Source organism: Arachis ipaensis, chromosome B08, assembly GCF_000816755.2.
Source record: "Arachis ipaensis cultivar K30076 chromosome B08, Araip1.1, whole genome shotgun sequence".
Classification (NCBI taxonomy): Eukaryota; Viridiplantae; Streptophyta; class Magnoliopsida; order Fabales; family Fabaceae; genus Arachis; species Arachis ipaensis.
In genome coordinates this window covers 129,072,892-129,082,868 of record NC_029792.2, presented here as the reverse complement: position 1 = coordinate 129,082,868, position 9,977 = coordinate 129,072,892, and the positions used below count along the sequence as shown (strand labels likewise).

The following is a 9,977-nucleotide window of genomic DNA, read 5'->3' as shown; positions in this document are numbered from 1 at the left end:
TCTTTAGATGTCGATTATCAAGATCATGATATTGAGGTGTGAGCTTAAACACAAATTAGAATCCTAATCCCCCATCTCTGTCCTCCTTCATGTAGGCTCCCTCATTAATAATCACCACCATGTGACCCCCATTACCGTCGACAGAGACCTTGAACCCAAATCGCTTATCTCTGTCCTCCATCAAATGAGCCCCTTATCATCTCATGCCCTTAATATTAATCTTGAACCCCAAACCACATTGTCTCTTTTATATTAATACATAAAAGATAAAACATTTTTTTTTTACATTTTTAATGCATCGAACCATTTCAATCCAACTAAATCGTTTTGAAAAATTAAAGTCTTTGAATTTAGTACTAAACATATCTAATCAATTCCTATTTTGTATGTATTCAAAAAAAACTTTTCAATTTTCAAACAAAATCAATTCCAAGTTCAAGGAGTCCAAATATACCCTTGGAGAATTAACACCAATGTTTTTATTTCAAATACTTTTTCAGGATAAAGCTTTTGCCTTCATCCGTAATTTCCACTATTCACTAGCTAACTCAATGAAAATACCGAGATTTGTTTCTTGATGAAATTGCAACAAATACTAAACTGCAACACATATATATGCCACATCTAAAATTTAATAAACTATTTGATTATCTTGCCAATAAAAGGACAAAAGATGAATGCAGAAGCCAATGAGTTATAGCTCAAATGGCATAGTCTTCCCATACTCATCTAAGAGGTTGCGGGTTCGAGTTTCCTATCTTTGGGAAAAAAAAAAAAAAGATGAATGCAGAAACCTTATGCATCAAAAGGTACTTTTAGAAAAAAGACTGGCAATTCTGCATCTGTTAGGCTGCATGATAACACAGTTTTTCTTTTTCTTTTTTTATTTATTTTCTTTTTTTGGGGGGGCAAAATCATGTTGTAGTTCAGGCATCTTTGCCAGTGTTTTCCCCTAATTCCATGTTCAGAGCTTCGGCTAGGATCTTCTCCCTATTCTTCTTCTGTCTGTCTACAGCAACCATATATAGGCCTAGACAAGTATAGTCATTAATAACAATAAACACAAGCTTATAATTGAACAAATTCAAGAAAAAATTAACACTATAATTAAACATGGTTGAAATTAAGAATTTAAGATTATAATTTTTTTGGTTGCCCACGGTATCCCTCAACCCGAAAGGCTAAGGACTAATCTGTCGCGGATCGGAACTCCATTTAAGGGTCTGCCGCTGGCCAATGGATTGCTGCATGCACAAGACGAGATTCGAACCCTCGACACTTGCTTAAGTGGACGAGTGAGCTAACCACTCGACCAACCCAAGTTGGTTAGATTATAATTGAATAATGAGAATAATCTATCTATCTATTTATAATATATTAAAACAGAACACAAAGTAATCTCCTAATGCATTATTAATCTTATAGTTTTCTAATACTATGCCACGTAAGCATAAGTAATTTGTTTGGCACAATTTGCTTACTACTTATCTAATTAAATTACGTTTTAATTTTTTTGTTCTAACTCCTCTTGTGTCTCATTAATATAACTTTGGATTCTTTTTTACTTTTCTTCTCACTCTCATTACATTTATTTTTATTTAGGTTACTCTATACTTTTAATTAGTTTTTTATATATCTTCAATGTTAATAATATTTCTCTTTAATAGGTATTGTACGAGATGTCTCCGGTACATATTGAAGGGTGGATCGGGAACCTGCGGGCAAGGCTGGAACCGGATTGCTTGACTGGAGCGATGGGGGGAGGTACCTGCAAAGACACTCTGACGCTCAAGTCAGAATGGATCTAAGAGGTAGAAAGTGTGAGGAATGAATGAATACCTGGAGGGACCTGGGTCCTCTTATTTATAGGTGGTGGTGAATATCTTATCTTATCTTATTTAGCTAAGATAAGAGAGATATTTGGGTTAGAGGCTTTGAAGGGCCGGTTTTTGGGCCTTCGGGTTGAAGCGGGTTGTCCCCGGGTAACCGGATATGCGGGATCCGTGGGTCGGATCCGTAACAGGTATAAATATAATTTATCATCTTTTTTATACTCACTTCTTATGTTTATTATATAAGATTATAACTTAGGATTCTTTTTCACTCACGCATAATTCATCCTCTTATTTTATACTCACTTTTTCTTATGTTTACTATATAAATCATATTCACTTCATACATCTTCTCTATCTCCTCTTTTCATATAATTTTATGCCTCTTATTCTTTTTCCTCCATTCTTACTAATGTTTTGCACAAGTATTTGAAGAATTCGGTTGATTACCAAAACTCTTTTTGTTTGTTTGTTAAACATATGTATCAAGTAATAAATTCCTAAAACACTAGACCTTTATAATTTTTTAGATTTTTTTTTAATTTTGATCTAATTGTATTCATTACTTATAACATTCATAAATTATTTTTTCTTTAAATAATTTATATTTTTTAATATCATGTAGTTGTAATATGTTAAAAATATATGGTACTATCGTGAGTCATGAAAAATAAAATTAGAAAATTGAATGTTAATTTCAATTATATATCATGTGGTTTACAAATTCTTTTTAAGTTTTTTCATTTAGTCTAATTGTATTCATTAATTGTATTCATTTTATGGATCTAATTCTAGTTAAAACGGTTTGAAACTAAGAATTTAATATTATAATTAAACAAAGATTTTTCCTATAAAATTTCGTATGTTTTGGTTACACAGCAGATATTGCTTGAAAATTAATTTTACAATAGCCATATTTATATAGCAAAAAAAAAGGACTCAGTCCATTAGTACATTATATACACAATTTCTGTATAATAACCGATTATATCATAAATAATTTATTCATAGAATTCTAACAGTCCACCTCAAGCTTGAGCTAAGACTGAATGCACCAAGCTTGTTACATAAATAAGTTATTCTAAGACCTCATAAGACTTTAGTTAAGAGATCTACCAAGTGATCATTTAATTTGACAAAGCTAGTAGCAAAGTTATTAGAGAGTATCTTTTGTCTAGTGAAATGTCAATCAATCTCAATGTGATTAGAAGCAATGTGCAAAGCCGTCTAGTTGTCACATACAAGTGTCTTAAGGTTTGATTATCCTACATTTGAGTTTTGCAGGAAGTTGTTTCAGCCACATAAGCTCACATGAGATCAATGCCATAGCACAATATTCTACTTCTGCACTAGATCTTTCAACCACATCCAAATTTCGACTTCTCCAAGAAATAAAATTGCCAGCAATGAGGACACAATAGCTAGAGGTAGAATGTCAATCAATCGAAAAACATGCTCAGTGGCACTAGAATTTTAACAATGCTGATATCACTGAAAAAGATCAGCATACTTTGCAAGGGATAATGTGGATTGGTTTGGAGTAGTTGAGGTGGTGGTGGGATTTGTTTGAGCAACATTAATCGCCCGTGGCAGGAGACCACGAAAAATCTAAAATTTACAAATAGTATGACCCAAATAATGGTAGTGATAGCATTCTGGGCATTGGCGGCCACCAAAAAAATGACGCGACCAATAGCTCGGGAGACAAAGGCAAATGAACTAATGGTAGGCTCAACAGGAGGTTTTGAGGAATGCAAAGTAGAGAGACCCCAGATTGTATTATTAAGGGAGGGAATAGTCGTGGACCCAAAAATTAAATCACAGGTTGAAGAGTAATCGAGGCAATACATATAAGGCTAGAATCATAAAGAATGAGATACTTTGTTCCAACTCTTTTTCTATAGTTGTTGCAGGAGGCAACAATTCATTGAAATCATGGAGAGCACCATGAATTTTTGCCAAATAAGAAGACATAGGACCATCAACTTGACAAGGGCAATGACATTCATGAGGCCTTAGCAAACTATATAGGACCACTGAGTGTCATTAGTATAAAGGGCCTTTAGCCTGCATCTAGACGACTTAACAAATGACGTGCACAAAAAAATTGCTTAATAAAGGGATGGATGGTGCTCTTGATGAGGCTGCAAAGTTGCGCATCAATTTTAGCCTGTTTGGGAATAGTACGCCAAAACATATCAAAATACCATGAGTCATATAGTTATTACCATCCAATTTGTCTATGGTAAAGGGTACACTAACATAATTAGTGAAAAATGGGAGTTTTTGCAGTGGAAGTAGAACTTGCAACAGCCATGAGAACAAAAAGGAATGACCAGTAGAGAGGGAAAGAAATAAAAAAATCCAGGGGCAAAAACGAAAATAAAAAAGGGCAAGGTCAAACATGATCGGATGAGAAAAATAATCGGATCTGAAAAGTCGACAGTAAGGTGAGCACGATGGTAGCTGTGGCAATGGAACGAGACCGTGAATGCGCAAGCAAAAGGGATGGCGGTGGGTGTGCTGCAAGGAGAAGAATTGGCAAGTGAAGGGGTGTCAGAAGGCGGACAGAAGTTCTGGTTTAAAGGCTGAGCAGCACATGCCGACACAACTCCAATGACATAAGCGTTGTGGAACCTACAATGGAGGAACTGGTGGAGGAAAGCTAAAAAATAAAAATACAACAAAAGGTGCTGCCAGAGTAACTCGCTTGTATAGGGCAGGAGAGGTTCTAGCAACTGAAAAGACGCACGATAACAACGGGAAAAGAAAATGAAAAAAAGGACCGTGTGTCCCCTTGGCACACGAACTAAATAAGCCTCTTTAAACACTGGATACCATGGTAAATGTGAGAGGGAGAGAAAGACATAAGAATTCTTGTGTGTTGGTTACACAGCAAAGGCAAGTTTATACAGTTTGGTAGAAGGAATCTATACACAATTACAGGATATGCACAATTAACTATCATATCATAACGGACCATATAATATCCTAACTCATTTATTCATAGATATTCTAATATCTCCAACGAAGAAGAAATTTAGAAGAGAAAAATATATTTACAATTGGAAAAAGTCAAGAAGAAAATAAGATTAATTAAACATAAATTTTCTCCCATTAAAAAGGGAAAAGACAGATTTCAAATCATAGTTTCTTGACAGTTTAACAAATTTGGCGAAATAAAAATCCATCAAAACAAAGTCAAGAATGCTTACCAGCAGCACTTCCAAGAGCACAAGCCCAAAGAATTCTCATGGACCACTTGTCCCCGACAACTCCTCTGGCTCCCATGTCATCAAGAGAAGGGAAGAAGCTTTGGTCTGAAAGGCAAGGTAAGATGGGGAATTTTATGGATGAAATACTTAGCCAAGTAAAATAAGTAAAAACTTGCTGATCTATCTATTCGTGAATATCAAATCTTCATCACAGAGGGTGAAGAGCTATGGTTTAGCCAAATAAAAAGATAGCAAAAATTGTAAAAGAACTCAAGAATTTCATTCAAAGAATGAGAAGATATGTTCAAGAGCACCTCTCTAACTTAAAATATTCTTTTCTTCCACACTCAATTATCAACTATTTTCCCATGCATTCCCCATTACCCCCACTTTCCTCCTCAAGAATTATCATTCGCAACATAAACATAACATGGTCAATAACTTAGTCAAACAAATAAAGTTTATTTGAAGGATTAGTTCCCACAAGACATAACTCTAGACTATTCATTAATCAATACTTAGTTACAAACTCTCAGACAACTAGATAAATTTTAGAATAGAATCCTACAACAAACCTATTCATACTATATAAATGCTGAAGAATGACATGAAAACTTAGAACTTGGGTTTCTCCCACACTCAATTGTAAACAGTGCATTCTACGGAGTACACAAACACAAGCATATTCTGATATATTCATATAATTAGGAAATAAAATATTCAAAATAAAGCATGAAGAGCTGAGGAAGGAATATAAGAATACAAGATTCTATCCCATCATTTAGCAGACACCAAAATAAATAAATACATGAAAAGATAAAATCAAATAACAACAAAAACAAATTCCACACTTTCAAACGAGAGAAATTATCCACCGTGAATTCAATAACATAGACATAGACTTAAACCCAACAGAATGGAGAATGGGTCCCGGAACGCAGTCCCAACACACGAAACGAACTCTCAATTGATATTGAAAAACGTAGAAGACAGAGTCCATCTTCAATCAATAGAAACCACGCTACTATCAGCAAACGATTGATTGAAAAAGGGAAGAAAAGGGATTACCTCAGTTACTCTAGAAAAGACTTTGCTCACCGCAGGAATGAAAAATGTGTCCACTTTCCAGGTAGTATTCTTGTGGCAACGGATCGGGTTGTCAATTTGGGGATTGTGTGAACTTATTCGGGTCAGCATTGGTGTGTTATAAGGAGAGTATATCAAGGACAGTCAAAAACAAGCCGAGTCCTATACAGAACCCGAACCCGAAGCCGATAAATCCCAACCAGTTGGAAACCCGATCCCCAACCCTTCCCTATGCTTGAACTCCCTCCCCTGAAGGGGGAAAAATCACGAGCAGGTATTCATAGCCACCAATTGCCAAGCTCGGTTACCAATGATACCCACCCACTCCTGCTAATGCCATTCGAAGAGAATACCAATGCTACACCTTCCTTCTTCTTGGATCTTCTAAGGCCGGAAAATAGATGGAGCTAGACCAAAGCTCAGAATTCCACCACAAATGAACCACAAAGAACCGGTTCATTATACCCGAGCAAGGTTCTGAAAACCGGAACGGACCGCCCGGTCCGACCGGTTGAACCGCGAACCGAAATTCATTACGATTTGGTTTAACTTATAAACAAGGTTCTAAAAATCGGACCGGTTATCAAACCGCTTTAGTCACGGGTTTACTGGTTTATTAGTCCAACCGGTGGTTCAATCGAAAAAACCGTTTTAGAATAAAATAATATATAAATTATAAATAAACATCCTAAAATATCTTCCAAATTTAAAACACTACACAAAAAATCATCAACCAAAAAGGATTTCAGATTAACTTTGTGATAAAGTACCAGAAATTTAATGGATTTCAGACTAATAACATTTATTTTTTCATCTTTACAGATGATATTAAATTCCGTATACATATACTATATATGGGTTTATTTTTTATTTTTTGGACCGAGTATTAGAAGCATTAATTATCACACACTGCATTCTTTCCCGCTACTGTTTATTGAGCTTAGCCAATAGCACTTTCAAGTTTCAATTCGTCTACCAATTAGCAGTGATTTTCTAATAACAAAGTCAAAAACCAATTGGTTGTTTTTGGTCTTTCATCATGTATGTAAGTATGTTAATTAACAGGGACAAAGCAACGTTCTAAATAACAAAATTGTTAGCATAAAAATTAATAAAGATAAACATAAGATTGATTATAATGAACAAGTAATAGTTTCACAATTTTAACATGGCCTGAAGTGATCTTAGTGGATGATCATGAACAAACTCTACTAAAAAAAGGATGGAAAACCAAAAAGAAAGAAAAACTTGGAATGCTAGAACACTGTAATTGCTATTTAGAAAATCAATATAGTAACAATGTTATTGAGTTTGCACATATATATTCAAGACTCATCCCAAGACTCCTTTTTAACAAAACTAATCTCAATTGATATACCAGATATATATTTCTTATAACTAACAGAACTTAATTTTACTAAGTGATTTCACTATCTTTTGTACCCTTTGTCAAGTATAAATTAACTAATTTAGTTAATACACAGCTCCAAACACGGCAAGTAATCTGCTTCATACACTCCTCAATAACAGTGAACTATGCTTCATAAACAACTCAAATTGTCAAAATCAAATTTCAAGAAATGCATAATTTATCAAGCATGGCAAAGCTAAGTTCTCAAACAAAATTTTAATTGAACACAGAATCGCAACATAACAGAGCATAAAATACAGCAGAGTATATCACAACAGCATTGAGCAAAGCTAATCAATAATAAATTAAACATTCAATAATTAATCAATCATTCAATAATTAATATAATATCTGAACGAAAAATAAAAACAAAAAGAAAAACAAGCATTAGCAGTGTGCAGAGAAGCCATTGCCTTCTTCGATCTGAGCAGTCTGGGCAGAGTACGAGGAAAAGTGGTTGAGCGCGACGGACGACGGTGACCAGGCGACAAGCACGATGACGGACGGAGGCAGAAGCGTGGCTGAGCAGAGGTAGACCAGACAACGGACGCGAAGAACGAGGAAGAAGCTGTGATTGGTGGATGAAGAGAGGAGTTGGAGACTTGGATCACGACGACAACGACCAGACAAGGACAGAAGCTCCTGAGCGCAACGGACAGCGGCGAAAACTATTGTAAGCTAGGGTTTCTTTTTGGGGGAAGATAGCTTCGTTTAAGAGAGTGAGAGTTGAGAGGAGTTGGAGTGAACAGAGGTTGGAGAGCTCAAGAATGAGGATGGCGCGACGGACGGCGGCAGTGTCTCCTTCCTTGCAGCAGCGGTGGAGGCTCCTGCTAGGGTTTTGTTTTTTGTTTGAGAGTGAGTTTGAGTGGAGGAGGAGACTGAACGCCGAACGCTTTCCCTTGTTGTTTTTATCCGAAACCCAAAACAGCACCGTTTCAGCAAAACTGGCCGGTCTGACCGACCGGTGCTGTTTTGGGTTTCGGATAAAAACAACAAGGGAAAGCGTTCGGCGTTCAGTCTCCTCCTCCTCTCAAACTCACTCTCAAACAAAAAACAAAACCCTAGCAGGAGCCTCCACCGCTGCTGCAAGGAAGGAGACACTGCCGACGTCTGTCGCGCCATCGTCGTTCTTGAGCTCTCCAACCTCTGTTCACCCCAACTCCTCTCAACTCTCACTCTCTTAAACGAAGCTATCTTCCCCCAAAAAGAAACCCTAGCTTACAATAGCTTCCGCCGCCGTCCGTCGCGCTCAAGAGCTTCTGTCCTTGTCTGGTCGTTGTCGTCGTGATCCAAGTCTCCAACTCCTCTCCTCATTCACCAATCACAGCTTCTTCCTCGTTCTCCACGTCCGTCGTCTGGTCTACCTCTGCTCAGCCACGCTTCTGCCGCCGTCCGTCATCGTGCTTGTCGCCTGGTCACCGTCGTCCGTCGCACTCAACCACTTTTCCTCATACTCTGCCCAGACTGCTCAGATCGAAGAAGGCAATGGCTTCTCTGCTCACTGCTAATGCTTGTTTTTCTTTTTGTTTTTATTTTTCGTTCAGATATTATATTAATTATTGAATGATTGATTAATTATTGAATGTTTAATTTATTATTGATTAGCTTTGCTCAATGCTATTGTGATATACTCTGCTGTATTTTGTGCTCTGTTATGTTGTGATTCTGTGTTCAATTAAAATTTTGTTTGAGAACTTAGCTTTGCCATGCTTGATAAATTATGCATTTCTTGAAATTTGATTTTGACAATTTGAGTTGTTTATGAAGCATAGTTCACTGTTATTGAGGAGTGTATGAAGCAGATTACTTGCTGTGTTTGGAGCTGTGTATTAACTAAATTAGTTAATTTATACTTGACAAAGGGTACAAAAGATAGTGAAGTCACTTAGTAAAATTAAGTTCTGTTAGTTATAAGAAATATATATCTAGTATATCAATTGAGATTAGTTTTGTTAAAAAGGAGTCTTGGGATGAGTCTTGAACATATATGTGCAAACTCAATAACATTGTTACTATATTGATTTTCTAAATAGCAATTACAGTGTTCTAGCATTCCAAGTTTTCCTTTCTTTTTGGTTTTTCATCCTGTTTTTTAGTAGAGTTTGTTCATGATCATCCACTAAGATCACTTCAGGCCATGTTAAAATTGTGAAACTATTACTTGTTCATTATAATCAATCTTATGTTTATCTTTATTAATCTTTATTAATTTTTATGCTAACAATTTTGTTATTCAGAACGTTGCTTTGTCCCTGTTAATTAACATACTTACATACATGATAAAAGACCAAAAACAACCAATTGGTTTTTGACTTTGTTATTAGAAAATCACTGCTAATTGGTAGACGAATTGAAACTTAAAAGTGCTATTGGCTAAGCTCAATAAACAGTAGCGGGAAAGAATGCAGTGTGTGATAATTAATGCTTCTAATA

At 36.0% G+C, this 9,977-nt stretch overlaps 1 long non-coding RNA gene across 1 annotated transcript; it reads right to left on the bottom strand.

The window, feature by feature from the left end:
• Positions 617-6,523, bottom strand: LOC107612823. The gene is made up of 3 exons (XR_001613862.2): positions 6,116-6,523; positions 5,048-5,152; positions 617-1,030 (listed from the first exon to the last, which is right to left on the bottom strand). It is a non-coding gene; the product is annotated as an uncharacterized LOC107612823 (long non-coding RNA).